Below are 16,550 nucleotides of genomic sequence, written 5' to 3'. Positions count from 1 at the left end.
CAGACACAGTCAGTCACACCATGTCTTCCCACGTCCCTGTTAATGATGTCATGATTAATGGTGCATCAGTGTCCCAAGAGTGGCATGCACATGCATCGTTTCAACTCATTTGAAAAGAGAGAGAGAGAGAAAATGAGAAAATATGACAGCGCACGCAAGCGTGTTTGTGTTTAACCACAGAGCCATTTGGTCACTGATGGGGCTGAAAACAACTTGTCTGTGAGTGTGTATGTGCGTGTGTGTGTGTGTGAGAGAGAGAGATTGTAAGTGTGTGAGCGTGTATGAGTGTGTATGTGCCTAGTATGTTTATGTGTATGTGTGTGTGTGTGTGTTTGTGTGTGTGTGTGGGGGGTGGCTGTGTATGTGTGTGCGTGTGTGTGTGTGTGTGTGTGTGTCTGCCTGTACGCATGGGTGTGTGCCTGTGCGCATGTGTGTGCGCCTGTGCGCGTGCATGTGTGAATGTCTGTATGTATGCCCATGTGTGTGAGTCCATCAGTGATGGGCTAAATGACTATAGAGGTGCTGCAGGTGGGCTAATCTTATGGGACCATCTGTAGCCCCCATTCAGCTCCTGATCACACCGTACAGCGTGTCTAGACTATACATGTCACAAAGAACCAAGATGGCCGCTCATTTCAGAGCAGATGTGGTCTAGAGCGGGCACTGGTCGGTGGAGGACTTCTGGCATCAGGTGCTATCAGGGTAGCAGTTTCAAAATACTGTTATGGCAAAGACACACAGAGAGACATACCTGATCAGATACAAAGACACACACACACACACACACACACACACACATACAAAATCTCATCTATCTGTCAATGAGTCAATCTGGGCCCAAGTGGGGCTGGCCTGGCCTCTTAGGAGGGTGAGAGATGGAGAGAGAGAGAAAGAGATAGAGAGAGGGGGATAGAGAGAGATGGAGAGAGAAAGAGGTAGAGAGGGGGATAGATAGAGAGAGGGGGTATAGAGAGAGATGGAGAGAGAGAGAGAGAGAGAGAGAGAGAGAAAGAGAGAGCTGCCGATGCCTAATTCACTCTGACAGGGACGGATGGGCGCGGTTCAGCGCTGCCATCCTGGGGGCATCAATGTATCGACGATTGATGGGCACTCGCCAAATGTCACCAGGGCACCCACTCCAGTCCACACTGTATGAGTGTGTGTGTGTGTGTGTGTGTGTGTGTGTTTGTGTGTGTGTGTTGAGGGGGGGGGGGGGGTGTATGAGTGAGTAAGTGGGTAACTGAGAGACTGACACAGAGAGCAAAACAGAGGGAGAGAGAGGAGAGACAGCCTGACAGTGGCAGAGTGAGTGATTGAGTGAGAGGGAGGTGTGTGTGTGTGTGTGTGTGTGTGTGTGTGTGTGTGTGTGTGTGTGGGAGAGAGAGAGTGGGTGGGTGAGTGTTGGGGAGAGAAAGAGAGAGAGAGAGAGAGAGAGAGAAAGAGAGAGAGAGAAAGAGAGTTAGTAAATTAGTAAAAATAGAGTAAAAGATTGAGTGAGAGAGTGAGAGCGACAGAGAAAGCGAGTGAGAGAAAATGCAACTGACCACAGTAGCACCAGTGGAGGTCAGTCTGTATCACCAACCAGCATCCCCCCTCCCCCTCCTCCTCACCAACCACAGACACACACACGCACACACGTACACGCACACACACACACACACTCTTCAGCAACCCAGTTCAGAGGGGAGATGTGGTCTCTCTGAGGTCACTGCGAATACCAGCTCTCCATCCACTCTAAATCCCAGCACAAGACTACTCTAAAAGCCTCTCCTAATAATACACACTCTCCCTGTTACCCACACATGACACATGATATTACACAGAGTAATATTATTCAGCTATATACTATATCATTGAATATGTATACAGTATGTATATCATTATTCAGTTTGTGGTTGTGAGTCACTTTGGAAAAATGAAACATTGCTAAATATCATTAACATATTTATTAGGCTAATAACAGACACTACGGATATGTTATGATACTAACTATTAACTCCAGCAATAATAAGCTTTTTTAAAAAATAATAGGACTGTAAAAATACATAGCTGAAGTCACCTAAGTAAGACCTACGCAGCGCAGTTTGAATGAAGTTTCTACGTTAAACGGTATATCTATATCTATCTATATATCTGATTGGCTCCCAGAATCCTGCAATTTGATTGGCTCCCAGAATCCTGCAATCTGATTGGCTGTTGGAATCCTGCAATCTGATTGGTTCCCAGAATCCTGCAATCTGATTGGCTGTTGGAATCCTGCAATCTGATTGGCTGTTGGAATCCTGCAATCTGAATGGCCCACAGAATCCTGCAATCTGATTGGCTGTTGGAATCCTGCAATTTGATTGGCTCCCAGAATCCCGCAATTTGATTGGTTGTTGGAATCCTGCAATCTGATTGGCTCCCAGAATCCTGCAATCTGATAGGCTGTTGGAATCCTGCAATCTGATTGGCCCCCAGAATCCTGCAATTTGATTGGCTCCCAGAATCCTGCAATCTGATTGGCTCCAAGAATCCAGCAATCTGATTGGCTGTTGGAATCCTGCAATCTGATTGGCCCACAGAATCCTGCAATCTGATTGGCTGTTGGAATCCTGCAATTTGATTGGCTCCCAGAATCCCGCAATTTGATTGGTTGTTGGAATCCTGCAATCTGATTGGCTCCCAGAATCCTGCAATCTGATTGGCTGTTGGAACCCTGCAATCTAATTGGCCCCCAGAATCCTGCAATTTGATTGGCTCCCAGAATCCTGCAATCTGATTGGCTCCAAGAATCCTGCAATCTGATTGGCTGTTGGAATCCTGCAATCTGATTGGCCCACAGAATCCTGCAATCTGATTAACTGTTGGAATCCTGCAATCTGATTGGCTCCCAGAATCCCGCAATTTGATTGGTTGTTGGAATCCTGCAATCTGATTGGCCCCCAGAATCCTGCAATTTGATTGGCTCCCAGAATCCTGCAATTTGATTGGCTCCCAGAATCCTGCAATCTGATTGGCCCCCTGAATCCTGCAATTTGATTGGCTCCCAGAATCCTGCAATTTGATTGGCTCCCAGAATCCTGCAATCTGATTGGCCCCCAGAATCCTGCAATCTGATTGGCTCCCGGAATCCTGCAAACTGATTGGCTGTTGGAATCCTGCAATCTGATTGGCTCCCAGAATCCTGCAATCTGATTGGCTCCCAGAATCCTGCAATCTGATTGGCCCCCAGAATCCTGCAATTTGATTGGCTCCCAGAATCCTGCAATCTGATTGGCTCCCGGAATCCTGCAATCTGATTGGCTGTTGGAATCCTGCAATATGATTGGTTGTTGGAATCCTGCAATCTGATTGGCTCCCAGAAGGCTGTTGGAATCCTGCAATCTGATTGGCCCCCAGAATTCTGCAATCTGATTGGCTGTTGGAATCCTGTAATCTGATTGGCTCCCGGAATCCTGCAATATGATTGGCTCCCAGAAGGCTGTTGGAATCCTGCAATCTGATTGGCTGTTGGAATCCTACAATCTGATTGGCTCCCAGATTCCTGCAATGAACTGGTTATGTGTGCTAAATTATAGTTCAGAACTCAGGTTTCAGTCTTTTGAAATTAACACTCATAAATGACCCTGTTGTGTCAAATGGGCTTTGGTTAGCCTCAGACTCACTCACTATGAGGCTGCGCAGCTAATGCTAGTCATAGCTATGCTAGTTAGCCAAGGACTAGCCTACCATGCCCGTGAAGTAGCTGGTTGTTGGTATCCAACATGGCGGCGCAATGTTAAGTCTATGGAGAAATTTCTAATAGTTTTCAATTCATAGCTCAAAAAGTATAAAAGTTACAAAGTTGAAAAATACATAGCTGAAGTCACAGTAAGATCTACGCGACACAGTATGAATGAAGTTTCTACGTTAAACGGTTGAGGCTGAATTAGACGCACAAATTTGTTAGAAGAAAAATGATAATAAGATATCGGATAACAGTAGAGTTCATTTTCATGCTTTTTTCACAACCCCAAATCAGAGGATGTTGGGACATTGTGTAAAATGCAAATTAAAAACAGAATGTGATAATGTACAAATCTCGTCAACCAGAATCTATAGAAGGGAAGAGCCCAGTTGTAGATAGATACAAAGTTTTCTCAAATGCGTAAGAGAAATAAAAAGAACAGTTTTGAAGTTTCAGTGATCCAAATCCTGTGTACAACTTATTTTGTTTGTTTGGGTTTTTTTTTTAATCAATAAGAGGCCATTAATGGAAACAAAAACAACACTCATATTTACCTAATGGTCCATTGTCATTGTTTTCATATTTTCTGCACTTAGACGAAAATAAAGACAAATGATAGACAAAACGACTCAAATGAGTTTTGTGTGTGGGGGCGTCGATGTTTCCAGGTTGTGGGGTTGGGATGTCTGGCTGGCTGGCACACCACCAGGCGGCTGGGGCTGAGGATGAAATGCATCTCCAGGGCCCTTTGCCTGATTTTCATTATTTTATCTCTCTTCCTGCTGGGCTTGATCTGTTTTTCTTGTTGTTGTTTATTTGTATGGGCTTTTCAGAGTTCCACAGCCATTCTAGAATCAAATGAAAAGGCCCCACCACACACTTAGCCACCAACGCATTCTATTGCCATCCCGATTAAGGGAGACATTAGAGCCTTATGACTCTCTTTCTGCCAGATGACTCCTTGCAGTTGAACCTCCTTTAATCCATTTTCAGTATAGCCCTTTAAGACACTCATATCGCCAAGTATGGAGAATGATGACTCAATCTCTAAGACCCTGGACTGAAAACAACAACAGAATGTGTCGGAGAGGCTAAAATACCGACAGACGTTCTCATTTGCCCTTGAGTCGGCCAGATGAGACTGTATGGAGAGGACAAAGGAAAAACAGTTGGAATTCTTTTCCCATTTTTTTTTTTTTTTTCCTTTTGGTTTTTGAAGTCTGTTTGAAACAGCCGATGTTAATGGGAGAGGAAGGCGAACTGATATCAAAAGGCCAATAATTGCGCATGACCAGATATTTCAGGTAACGTTAGAGGTTGCCGGAATGTTTTTCACTGTATAGCACTGAAATAGAGCTCAATAAATCAGCACCTGAGTCTCCCCCTCCCAACACACAAACACACACACACACACACACACACACAGACACACACACACACAGACTCACTCACACACACACTCACACACACACACACACACACACACACACACACACACACACACACAGACTCACTCACACACACTCACACAGAGACACACACACACAGAGACACACACATACGCACACAAACATGAACACACACACTCTCTCTCTCTCTCTCTATCTCACTCACACACACACACAAACACACACATAAACACAAACACACACTGTGTCTGTCTCTCTCTCTCTCTCTCTATCTCACTCACACACACACACACACACACACACACACACACACACAAAACTGTTGGAGTTGCTCTTCCTCCTCTCCTCGGTCTCTGCACCATGCCCATGGATTACCAATATTAAAACGCTATTCAGTAAGCAAAATGGTAATCATCCGCCTTGCTTCTCAACAAGGGTGTTTATCAATTGTGCCCTCTCCCTCTCTCCCCGCACTCAAGTGCCCCAAGGAGTGATGAATGACTGATTCTCAAAACTAAGCAGAAGAAAAAGAAAAATCAAACTGGAAGAGTTTTCACCCAAAGTCACTCCACACAACGTTTGCATTACAGATCGCAAAAGAGAGAGAAAAGACAAGACAATGACAGAAAGAAAGAAAGAACAAAAGAGAGACAGACAGACAATAAAAGAAAAAGGGAGAACAAAAGAGAGAGAAATATAAAGAGAGTGAAGAGTGAATAGTAGAGAGGATGAAAAAGGTAAGCAAACTTTGGAGTGTGAAGGTAGAGAATGAATGATTGTTGTGTTGAACTTCGGTTCTGAATACATATACCCAAAACAGCCTGGAGCCATGAGCTTTTCTCTCACCTCTCCAGCTCTTGCTGTGCTGCCTTAGTCATAGCGCTAACTTGCTGCAGGCACTTAACCAGGTGCTGAATATGCACATATAAAATGTGAAAAATATTAACTCCATTTTCAGCTTCACAAACTTACTTACAAATACCAACAAGGTACTAATATAGTCAACATGATCAAAAGTAATTCCAAACCAACGTTATGTTCGTACAATGCTAAGTGCACTGTATTAAAAAGTGAAGTTGAATGATATTTAGCAGATGCCTTTATCCAAAGGGACCCAGTATCACCATGCTGCTATCACCATAGATTTCCTTTTGAGGGATTGAGGTCTCAGCGCAAATCCCTCGATACAATACCTATTGTTGAGAGTGCTGCGTATGTGTCGATGACTGAAAACAGAATGACATAAAAATAAGAGGAAAAATAGAGGAGGGGATGACAGGTATTCTTCCCCATTCGGTAAAAAACAACACGAGCAGCACCTTTGATCAAACAACGAGAGACTTTCCACTGCATGATGGAGAGGCAGATGACCCTGTGTGTGTGTGTGTGTGTGTGTGTGTGTGTGTGTGTGTGTGTTTTAAACCCCTCTTTTGTAGCTAATGACCTGTCACTGGTGGTGCAGCACTGAGCCGCTGCCCCATTGCTCTGCAGTCCTACAACACAAGCTTCTCTGATGTCCATCAACAGCTCGTCCAGCTGTTTTCTCCTCACAAACACTTCTCTGGTCACCATGAGTGGACAGCTACACTGTTTTCTCCTCACAAACGCTTCTCTGGTCACCATGAGTGGACAGCTACACTGTTTTTTCTCCTTGCATGTGACGCATCCAGAACCGTTGGCAGAGTCATTATAAACGCCTCTCTTGCTGTAGCCTCATCTGGTCAATGTGCACATCAGTGCGATGCAGTACAGTACAGCACTACAGCTGTGTTAGGCATTTGTTTTTTGGTTACTGTACAAAATCAAATTAGTTGTTAATTTGTGTAGGGTTATCAAAAGAGAATGAATCAGAGATGAGGGTTGCTGATGTTAGAATCAATAGGGCTCCAGCTCAGTGCTTTCTATTTGTATTTGCATCATCAATATGTCCTTGGGCGCTTGTAAGGGAATTTTGTTGACTCATTCTACCTGCATCCAGTTCAAGTCTGCTCAAGCAACTTGACTTCAAAACTCCACTCGCACCTCACATCGACCGGGATCAACTGTGTGTCATTGAGGGTTTTTTTTTTTAAAGTCTCCTCCTTCATATGATCACAGGTTAACCTAAGAATACGTTTCTCTCCTACAACAGAGATTTCTCGAAGTTAAAAACAGCATTATTTATGAGTAGACACAGCTACTGAATCATCTCCACCTTTGTCGCTCTCTCGCCCTCTCATCCTCTCTCTCTCTCTCTCTCTCCCTCTCTCTTTCGCTCACACCCTCACTCGTTCCCTCTCTGTTATGCAGGGAGCCGTGCATCCTTCAGACTTCAAGCAGAGGAACACTCCACTTTCAAGTGTCGCTCTCGGCACAGACGGTGCGGTCCGCACGGGATCGGCTCGGTGGCACGGCAACTTCCACCGCTTGCCGCTCAAGACCGCGAAGGTGAAGCAGAGATGACACGCACTTCTGTCTCAGCTCACAGGGGTCCTCTTGTCTCTTCCTCTCAGGTCGAGGGTGTCGGACTAAGACCTAATGGTGAGAGTGAGAGGGTGAGAAGTGGTGTGTGTGTGTGTGTGTGTGTGAGAGAGAGTGAGTGTGTGTGTGTGTGTGTGTGTGTGTGTCTGTGTGTGTCTGTGAGTGTGTGTGTATGGCTTAACACCTTGGCAAAAAGAAAAACATTACACACCTCCGCTTCCATTTGGGATTCGGCATGCATAGAGGTGTTCAAAATATTTTCTCACTACTCTAAGTGACTGAAAAAAGACTGATACACTCCCAGGTGAAATGATCATCTCTGCTATTTGGAATTAAAATAGACTCATATGATTTGTATGTGCATATCACATTTTGAAGCAGTGGAAATGATTTGTTCCTTTAGGAAAAACTCTTAAAGACTGTAATAAATCCCAAGATGTTTCAGAGGGGTACAAAACTTTAACCAATCAATTTCCTTAAGGGGGGTTGATACTATCTTGCATTGGTGGTAGCTTTTTGTGTTTTTATCACCTCGTGCATGTTTATTACATACCTACGCAGAGACACTGTATAATACATTTAGTAGATATTAGTGAAATATTAGAGTTATACTGTATATTAGTGAGATATTAGAGTGAAATGTTATGATGGAAACTTCCGGAACTGTAACTCATGGTGGCAAACAGAAGGGTCTGTATCCTCTAATCTAACTCTGGTTGATGACAAATACTGTAAGCTAATAAGTTGTTGTTCATCTAAGGGTCTAGCTGAAGGACTACATGAAGGTCCAAAAGAAATTTAGAACCTCTTTTTTCCTGTGTGGGTGAAGCAGTGGTGATTATTCAAGTGCACCATGTTTAGGATGCTTACCATGGCTCAAGACTTTTACAAGACCTGTTCTGTAGGTATCAGTAGCTACCAGCTGTGCCTCTATGGCCAATTGCAATCTGTTAGACAGACACCTGCTGTTCAGGGCACAGGGGCATGGTGCAGCTTACTAACAAGGTAGATAGAAAAGAGTGGTTGTCTCTGGCAGTGGTTTGCATTGTGCTTTGTATGTGGTTGGCCCATGTCTGATTCCTGAATGTGGTGAGTCTTAGTCTTTTTGGTTGCAAAAATCCTCTGTTCGATATCTGTTGCATGCACCTTTCATAAACACATCACATCAAAAAAATAGGAAAGATTTTTTTCCCCCTGCGAAGCACGAACCTTCCGCCACCCCTCACCCCCTAACCCCACTCCCTTCCCCACCATGTCACCGTATTCTCACAGTGAGCATTTGCATTTGCACACATATTTCTCCATAACCACTGACAACAACATCAAGAACATCTCTCTCCATATGAGGAGGCCTGGCGTGACAGCTCAGCGTGATTCATCCCAAGGACACAGAGGCAGGCTTTGAGAGTGTTTACCTCATCTTCTTTTCATGAGGAGTAATGATCCCCCCGTGCCCCCCCCCCCCCCCTTCGCCTCTCTGCCTGATATTGCAACTGCACCATTTCAACAGGCCTGTCAGTCTGGAAGGACAGGATTTTTAGACATGGGGGAGATGGATTGATACGTTGAGAGCGAGGGAAGGATACAGCTCTGCATTGTGGATAAGTGTTTTGGAGGAAAGGCGGGAAATGATGTTCCTGTTTTATGGCTCTGTGTTGAATTGATGCTGTAGCTACACCTTTGCCTCTAGGCTGTCATGAACTTTTTTCAATTGTGCGTCTACTGTGACTGCGTAGCTCAGAAAGGAGTGGTGTAATCCATAGACTGCCGAGATTAAATATAAAAGTAATTTCATTGGCCTTTCCTTTGAAATGGTTATCAGAAAATACACAGAATATTCTGCCAATAAAAAATATATTCGTCTGGGGTTATTTGCGTGGTGTCTGCCAGCCAGCTAAGTTATGTCACCAAGCTGAATTTCTGCCACACAAAGTGCTTGCCATAGTGAAGAACAGATTTGAAAAAAGTCTCTGAGAACTAGACCGTGTACAAAAGGATAGCCACTTCATTGTGACCACATTTCTCCACATTTCTGTCAGCGAACTAGCACATAGTTCACTTCCTGTAGTGGGCAGCTGAAATACACTGGACATCAACACAAAAGATGAGTTGACCAGTGAGTTGACCACAGCCCTTTGGGTCTATGTCACCTTGACACATTGTTACAATTTTGAGAAGGTGCACATTAGACTAAAATAGGGTACACAATGACTCTATACCGTATGTTGCTACGCAGTTGATATAAAGCAGAACACTAAATTAGGTTTTAGACACAATGGAATCAACTGTAAACAATATAACTGTCCTTGCTATCGCTGTTAGGGACAAAGAATGATATACTGTACAACCAGCTGAACAAGTTGGCTTCATTTTAAACGGAACCGCTTGTTTCCTTTGCGTGCCATAAAGGCATAACTATTGCCAACAGTAGCAACCAGGTGATAAGCGGGAAAACAGCCTTGTTGTGTCCCTGCTGTGTGTCAAGAAGTTATTTGCCTCCCTCCTCGTCCATTAATTCTGTATAACAGGACACCTCGACGGCCATTATCCCTTACTTAATGTTGGGAGATGCTGAGAGAACAGATTGGGACTGGGACTGGGAGACCTGAGAGGTAGGCCTAATTCTTACATTCTACTTGAATCCCACTACAATAATCACTTAAAGGGACACTTCATCGATTAGCGTTGAGCTTTGTATCTTTAGAAAACCAGGCATGTTTTTGAATGGTCGTGCATCATTTCCTCAGTTTGCCTTGAGATGGGAGAAATACGGATTTTAATGTTGGACTTCCTGCTTTCAATGATGTTAAAGTCATCATTTTACATCATTGAAAGCAGGAAGTCCTATTCATGGGTTTCATTGAAATCCGTATTTCTCCCATCTCGAGGCAAACTGAGGGAATGATGCACGACCATTCAAAAGCATGACTGGTTTTCTAAAGATACAAAGCTTAATGCTAATCGCTGAAGTGTCCCTTTAATGTTGGGAGATGCTGAGAGAACAGATTGGGACTGGGACTGGGCCTAATTCTTACATTCTACTTGAATCCCACTACAATAAGCACTTGATGCGAAATTATGTGCCATGTTGCATCTGATTATTCCTTCTACTAATGCTAGAGGGTGACTAGTTATCCTGGTAATGGATAATTTAATCATACTACTTATGCAATGTTAATTCCCAGTGCAGTCTGCATTTTTTTTCCTACTTTTAGTGACAGTCCACTCATTGTGATCTTGAGTTTCAGCTTACTGGTAAAGGTTTCGATAAAAAAATAAAAAAGAATAAAAAAAACCCCTCACCTTCCATATCGCCAATTAGCCGTCTTGCTCAACAAGGTATTGAAGGGAAGGGGGCTTTTCCCGTTCCTGGACTTTTAATGACCGTCGAGGCCAGGCTCAATGAGAGCCGAGCCTTAATCACGCTCTATTCGCGTCCGGCAGGCCTCCTCGGGTGCCTGGGTCCGGCTCGCTAATGAGGACACCAGCCTCTCCCCCTCCACCATGACAGCTCTGCTGTCACTAATGAGAGAGGCTGGAGAGAAGGGAGGAGAGAAGGAAAAGAGAGGGAAGGAGAGGAAAGGAAAGAAGACAAGAGGGGAGGAGGGGGTTGGAAGAAGAGGGGGCAAATGAGGAGAGGGGAAGAAGGCAGTGGAGGAGAAGCGAGGAGAGGAAAGGAGAGAGAGAGAGAGAGCAGAGTGGAGGCTTTCCACGTGAGCAAACGCGGTTGTGTGACAACCACATGTAAGGATATGACATTAATTTTATCCCTGTCACACTTTAGTCTCTCTCTCTCTCTCTCACACACCCTCTCTCTCACACACCCCCTCTTTCTCTCCATTCAGTTGTATATAGATTCAATTCAGAGATTAAATGGGCATTTTCTTTTGGTCCTTGCTCCTCTCTCGTCACCAGCTGGGCCTGCGGAATTCAGCCAGGTCCCCAGATGAGGTGCGAGAGCTGGATTTAGTCCTGTTCCTCCCGCACCTTTGATTGATAACAGCCCCATCGCAACAGACGTTGGGGATTATATGTGTGTGTGGTCAGCCTCGTTAATGTCCCCCAAAAGCCAGCAAAGGCATCAAATATTTAGTCCACAGAATGTATCTTGAACACACCAGATGATGGAATAGGACCCCAAACTCAATCGATACGGGCGGCTATTACAGTAAATGTGTGGATGTGTTAGAAGATCTTTTGATCATATTTTCGCTTCATTGTTATTGAGTGCCCTCCTCGTTCCCTGGCAGAGCAGAGATCCGGGGGGAGCTGATCAATCATTTTGATTGGGGAGCGTGGAGAAGTCACCGTCACCCTCCGGATGAGCCAAAAGCGCTGCTTGAGTGGATCTGGGATTTATGCAGTATTTAGCGATTACTCTAGAGGTCAGGGGTCATCATGACTCATTGAACCCCCCTCCAATCCATTACTCAGGACAAGAGCTAACAGTACTGATGTTAGGACTACAAGGCATGGAATGACCAGAAGAATCGGTGTGTGTGTGTGTGTGTGTATGTGTGTGTTTGTGTTTAGCTGTGCATTTGATTATGTGGGTGTGTATGTGTGTATGTAAGCGTTCGTGTGTGTGTTTGGCTCTGCATGTGTTTGTGTCAGAGTGTATGTGTGTGTGTGTGTGTGTGTGTGTGTGTGTGTGTGTGTGTGTGTGTGTGTGTGTGTGTGTGTGTGTGTGTGTGCGCATGCAAGTGTACATGTTTATTCAAGTGGGAGTGAGTGAGAATGTGTGTGTGTAGCTGTGCACACACTGTGCATGTTAATGGCAATGTGTTGACAGTAGTGGTGGATGGCTAGACGTGGTGAGAGATGGTTCCGGGTGGCTTCCTCCATGTGAGTGGAGAGCTGGGGGAGAGGAAGTAGAGGTGGGGAGTGGAAGTAGAGGTGGGGAGTGGAGGGGAGGAGAGGGGAGCGGAGTCTTCAGCAGCCACTCAAACTAACGTTAATTACATGTTTTGACTTTCCCTGTCTTATCAGCACCGCACACCAGCGTCTGTGAGAGGCAAGAAGACTTAACCTTCTTCCTTCACACACAAACACACCATACACATGCACGTGCACACAAACACACACAGTTAGAAACACTCACTCTCTCACACACTCTCTCTTTCTCTCTCTCTCTCTCTCTCTCTCTCTCTCACACACACACACACACACACACACACAGTACAACACATATTGAGCACACATACAGTATTAGAACTCACCTAGAGAACACTGTCTCCAACATACCAACACCTACCAACACTTAATTATAGCAGTACATGACTGCATTCACCCTCAGGCATGTCCCCACTGGTGTCCTTACACAGAGCCTCATCTTATGCCATTGCAGCACCAGACGAGAAGTAACATGTGTGCTAGTCTGAGACCAACACTTCATCTCCCTCGCCCTGGTGTTGCTGGCAGAAGCAGACATCCCAGGTTACGATAAGTAAAAGTCCTGTATTGATCAAATAATTTAGTAAACCAGCTCATCCTAATTAGTAGCCAGGTAGATCAGTTCATTAGTGATATCACCTGTGTTTATAGTGCACAGGTAGAAAGAACATATGGCAGGACTTTTACTTTCTGGACCTGGGATGTCCGCCTCTGGTCGCTGGCAAAGTCTCCTCTCTGTTGTACCACATCAGTTTGAATATTGTGGTGTGTAGTCATGATAGCTGATAGCGTTAAGCTAAAGATTCAAAATGTGCACATCCCTCATAGATATACTATAGGTGAACCCTGAGCTTTGTGCTGAGAATACTGACCAGTTTCTGAAAAAAAAAAAAAAAAACCCTGATCTATCCTGTGAATGAAAGATGGAGAGGTGGACACAAGACATGAGAAGAGATTCCTGGAGCGGCCAAGCAAACAGAGGAGATGAGAGAGGACAAGACAAGAGGAGAGGAGAGGAGAGGAGAGGGGGGAGGTCAGATGAGTATGGCAAGGGTTGGGAAGTGAACAGGGAAGATCAGAAAGGAAAAGAAGAATACGTCAGGAATGGGGGAGACAAAGGGCAGAGATATAGAAAAAAAGAGATGGAATGCATGAATAAAGAAGAGAGGAGAAGAAAAGAGGGGTGGGGTGAAAGGAGAAAGCGGGGGAGGGCAAGATGAGAGGCTCGGAGTGGAAGAAGTGAGGAGGTGAAGGGAAGAGAGGAGAGTGTGAGGTGAAAAAAGAAAACAACGAAATAGGGATCAGAGGTGGATGGGAACGAGGGAGAAGAAAGAAATGCAAAGAGAGGAAAGAAAGAGAAAAGAAAGTGTGGATGAGTACAAGAAGCTGGAACTCAAAATGGAAGGTGGGAAGGTATCATTTCAGGGGTGAAGAGAAGACAATGAAGAGATAGAACAGGTGGAGGAGGAGGAGGAAAGTTAAGTGAGAGATGCCAAGACAGGAGTTAAAAAAGAGAGAGAAAAGCGGAGGAGCTCTGCTGACTCGAGAAAGGGCAGGACGTGCCATGCTGTGGTCAGCCTGTCCATTCCATCTTCATTAAGGGGGTGACTCCAGAGAACGCAGCGGCGGGAAGGACCTGGTAGCCCCCTTCACAGGCCCGGCCATCTGCCAGGGCTGCGGGCTAGGAAGCCGGGCAGGGATGGGAGTGGAGAGTGGGGGTGAGGGTGGCATGGTGGGGGGGGGGGGGTGCTGAAGTGAAGCAGAGGATTGGTGGGCTAGCGCTAATTTAAGCTGTTAGCATGCTGCGCAACAGCCCTGCTACACGCCTGCACGCTGTCGCCCCCTTCACCTGTTCGCCGTTGAAGGCGGTTGGAAATTAATCATGTTTCGTCGTGCTGTTTCTGACTTGTGAAGCGGATTTCAGACAAAACCTCAGGCGTCTGACCTCCCCCTCAGCAGAAGGCCCACACCGAGAGCTGTGGGTCTCCAAGCTCGAGTTCACCTGGAAATTTAACAGTGTTCCCGAATCTGTTGTTTAAATTTGACCTACTTTCGGCGAATCAGAACTGCATGATGAAATCCACTACAACCTTCTTGGCTCACATCCGGATTGATCATCAGCCTTTAAATCATAAATAAATCACTGAAGTCTTCCAAGGTCTCGGGTCAAAAATAAAGTATTTCTTTAGCAGAGAGAGAGTAAAAGTTTACCAAAAGAAAATGCTATTGATTGCTGCTTTATAAAGAGCATGCTGTTCTTACCGGTGTAATGAGGTTTCAAGGGTTGTACTTTAGTATCCATTTAGGATATATCTTTTTTTTCTAAAGAGACAAATGTATCCAGACCACTTTTAAATGAACCTTTTATGTTTTTTTTGGAGATCTCTTTGCACTTCATTTCATTAATAGGATTTCTGAAATCCTATTTAATTCCTTTTCACCTCCTCGTTTTATTTAATTAATTTGCACTCTTAGTACTTAATGTCCTTGATAATATTGCCTGGATGGCCCATCAGGAGGCTATTGATGATTTGGGCACTTTTGTTATTTGATTAATAATTTCTGATGTAACACAGGTAGGCCTGTATATCTAGCTATATCATAAAACCGTATGCTCACCCTGACTCTGATTAATTTTTTGCCACAAAGGAGAAACAGAATGACCTTCTTTCATGAATTCTAAATATGTGCAGAAAGAACAAGAACAGCTTGCTGTCAGCGAACACGAGAAATCCATATTCTTCTGACCTCACGGTTGGACATGGCTCACCATAACACACAATGGCAGGAAGATGTTAAAGTTTAAAAGGAGTTTCATGCTCTTGCTTGCTCTCTCTCTCTCTCTCTCTCTCTCTCTCTCTCGCTCTCTCTCTCTCTGACACACACACACACATTTCTTTTGCACTTCAAATTCAAGGCTGCTCCTTGTCTTCAGAACAACTTCTTATAAAACAATCTTCATGTTGAGGTTAATATTCTGGTTTTTTGTTGTTGTTGTTTAAAATGAAGCTCTGGGATTTTCTCTCTCATTGGGAAATATTTACTACTGCATAATGCTTTCAAAAGTCATTTCTGTGTGAAGTCAAGTATAAAGCTATGGGATTAAGAACAAATTTGAAACATATTTTTGAGAACAGGTCGATTATGAAAGCATTACCGCTGTGTCATGATTAAAATTCCAGGCCTGGGTTCAGCCCTGAGACCCAAGCAGTGGAATGAAAAAGAGTCAAGACTATCAGGCATTACAAGTGAAAGTGGAAAAAAAAAAATCAAAATGTCTTTACCTACGCTTATTTATGCCATTTATTCAAGTATAGTACACACTCAATGTACGGACAATAAAATCCAACATAAAACATATCTGAGGTATAATGCACACAATCAGTCGGAAGCCATTTCGTAATGTATGGAAAAAGGTCTGTTAAGTTAGTAGTGCTGTTGAACACAGTGGAGCGGAGAATTGAGATGAAGGCAAAACTTAGCTCTCTCGTATTGTATCATTCTTGTAAACAAAGGTTTCAAATGCAGTTGTTTACTCAATTCCAACACTGACGCCATCAGCACAGCCATTGGTAGTGTTCATGCAATCGGTCCCAAGCCGGATGTGGTTGTGATTGGTTTGTGGCTTTGAAGCTCAAATGGGAGCAATGCCAGACGGATCTGTTGAGCAAATTCAAATGCACTCAGGAATTCGTCAGGGTTCACCCAGGCTCTTACAGTATATGTGGGATAAAAAACACTACCTTTTACAGCAACGACTAGACACACACACGCACACACACAGGGCCCTTGAGATTAGAGGGTAAACACATATGCACCTGCGCCCCCTGCCCATAGACATCATCATGACGTCAAAGCAGTGTTTGCCAGAGCGTGCTCTATACCAGGCCTATTGGGCAACTCAGGCAACAGTACTCTCCCTACAACACCAAGCCACCCTACAACACCTACATTAGCATTACATTGGGGTCATCCCTGTGTTCCCCGGGTCCTATGTTTCCCGGTTTTCCCCAAAAGGGTCCTATGTTCCCCGGTCGCAATACATACTGGGGAACATAGGACCCTTTTTGAAATTAAGG

Source organism: Sardina pilchardus, chromosome 23 (genome assembly GCF_963854185.1).
Source record: "Sardina pilchardus chromosome 23, fSarPil1.1, whole genome shotgun sequence".
Classification (NCBI taxonomy): domain Eukaryota; kingdom Metazoa; phylum Chordata; class Actinopteri; order Clupeiformes; family Clupeidae; genus Sardina; species Sardina pilchardus.
Note: the sequence above shows the minus strand (reverse complement) of the source record.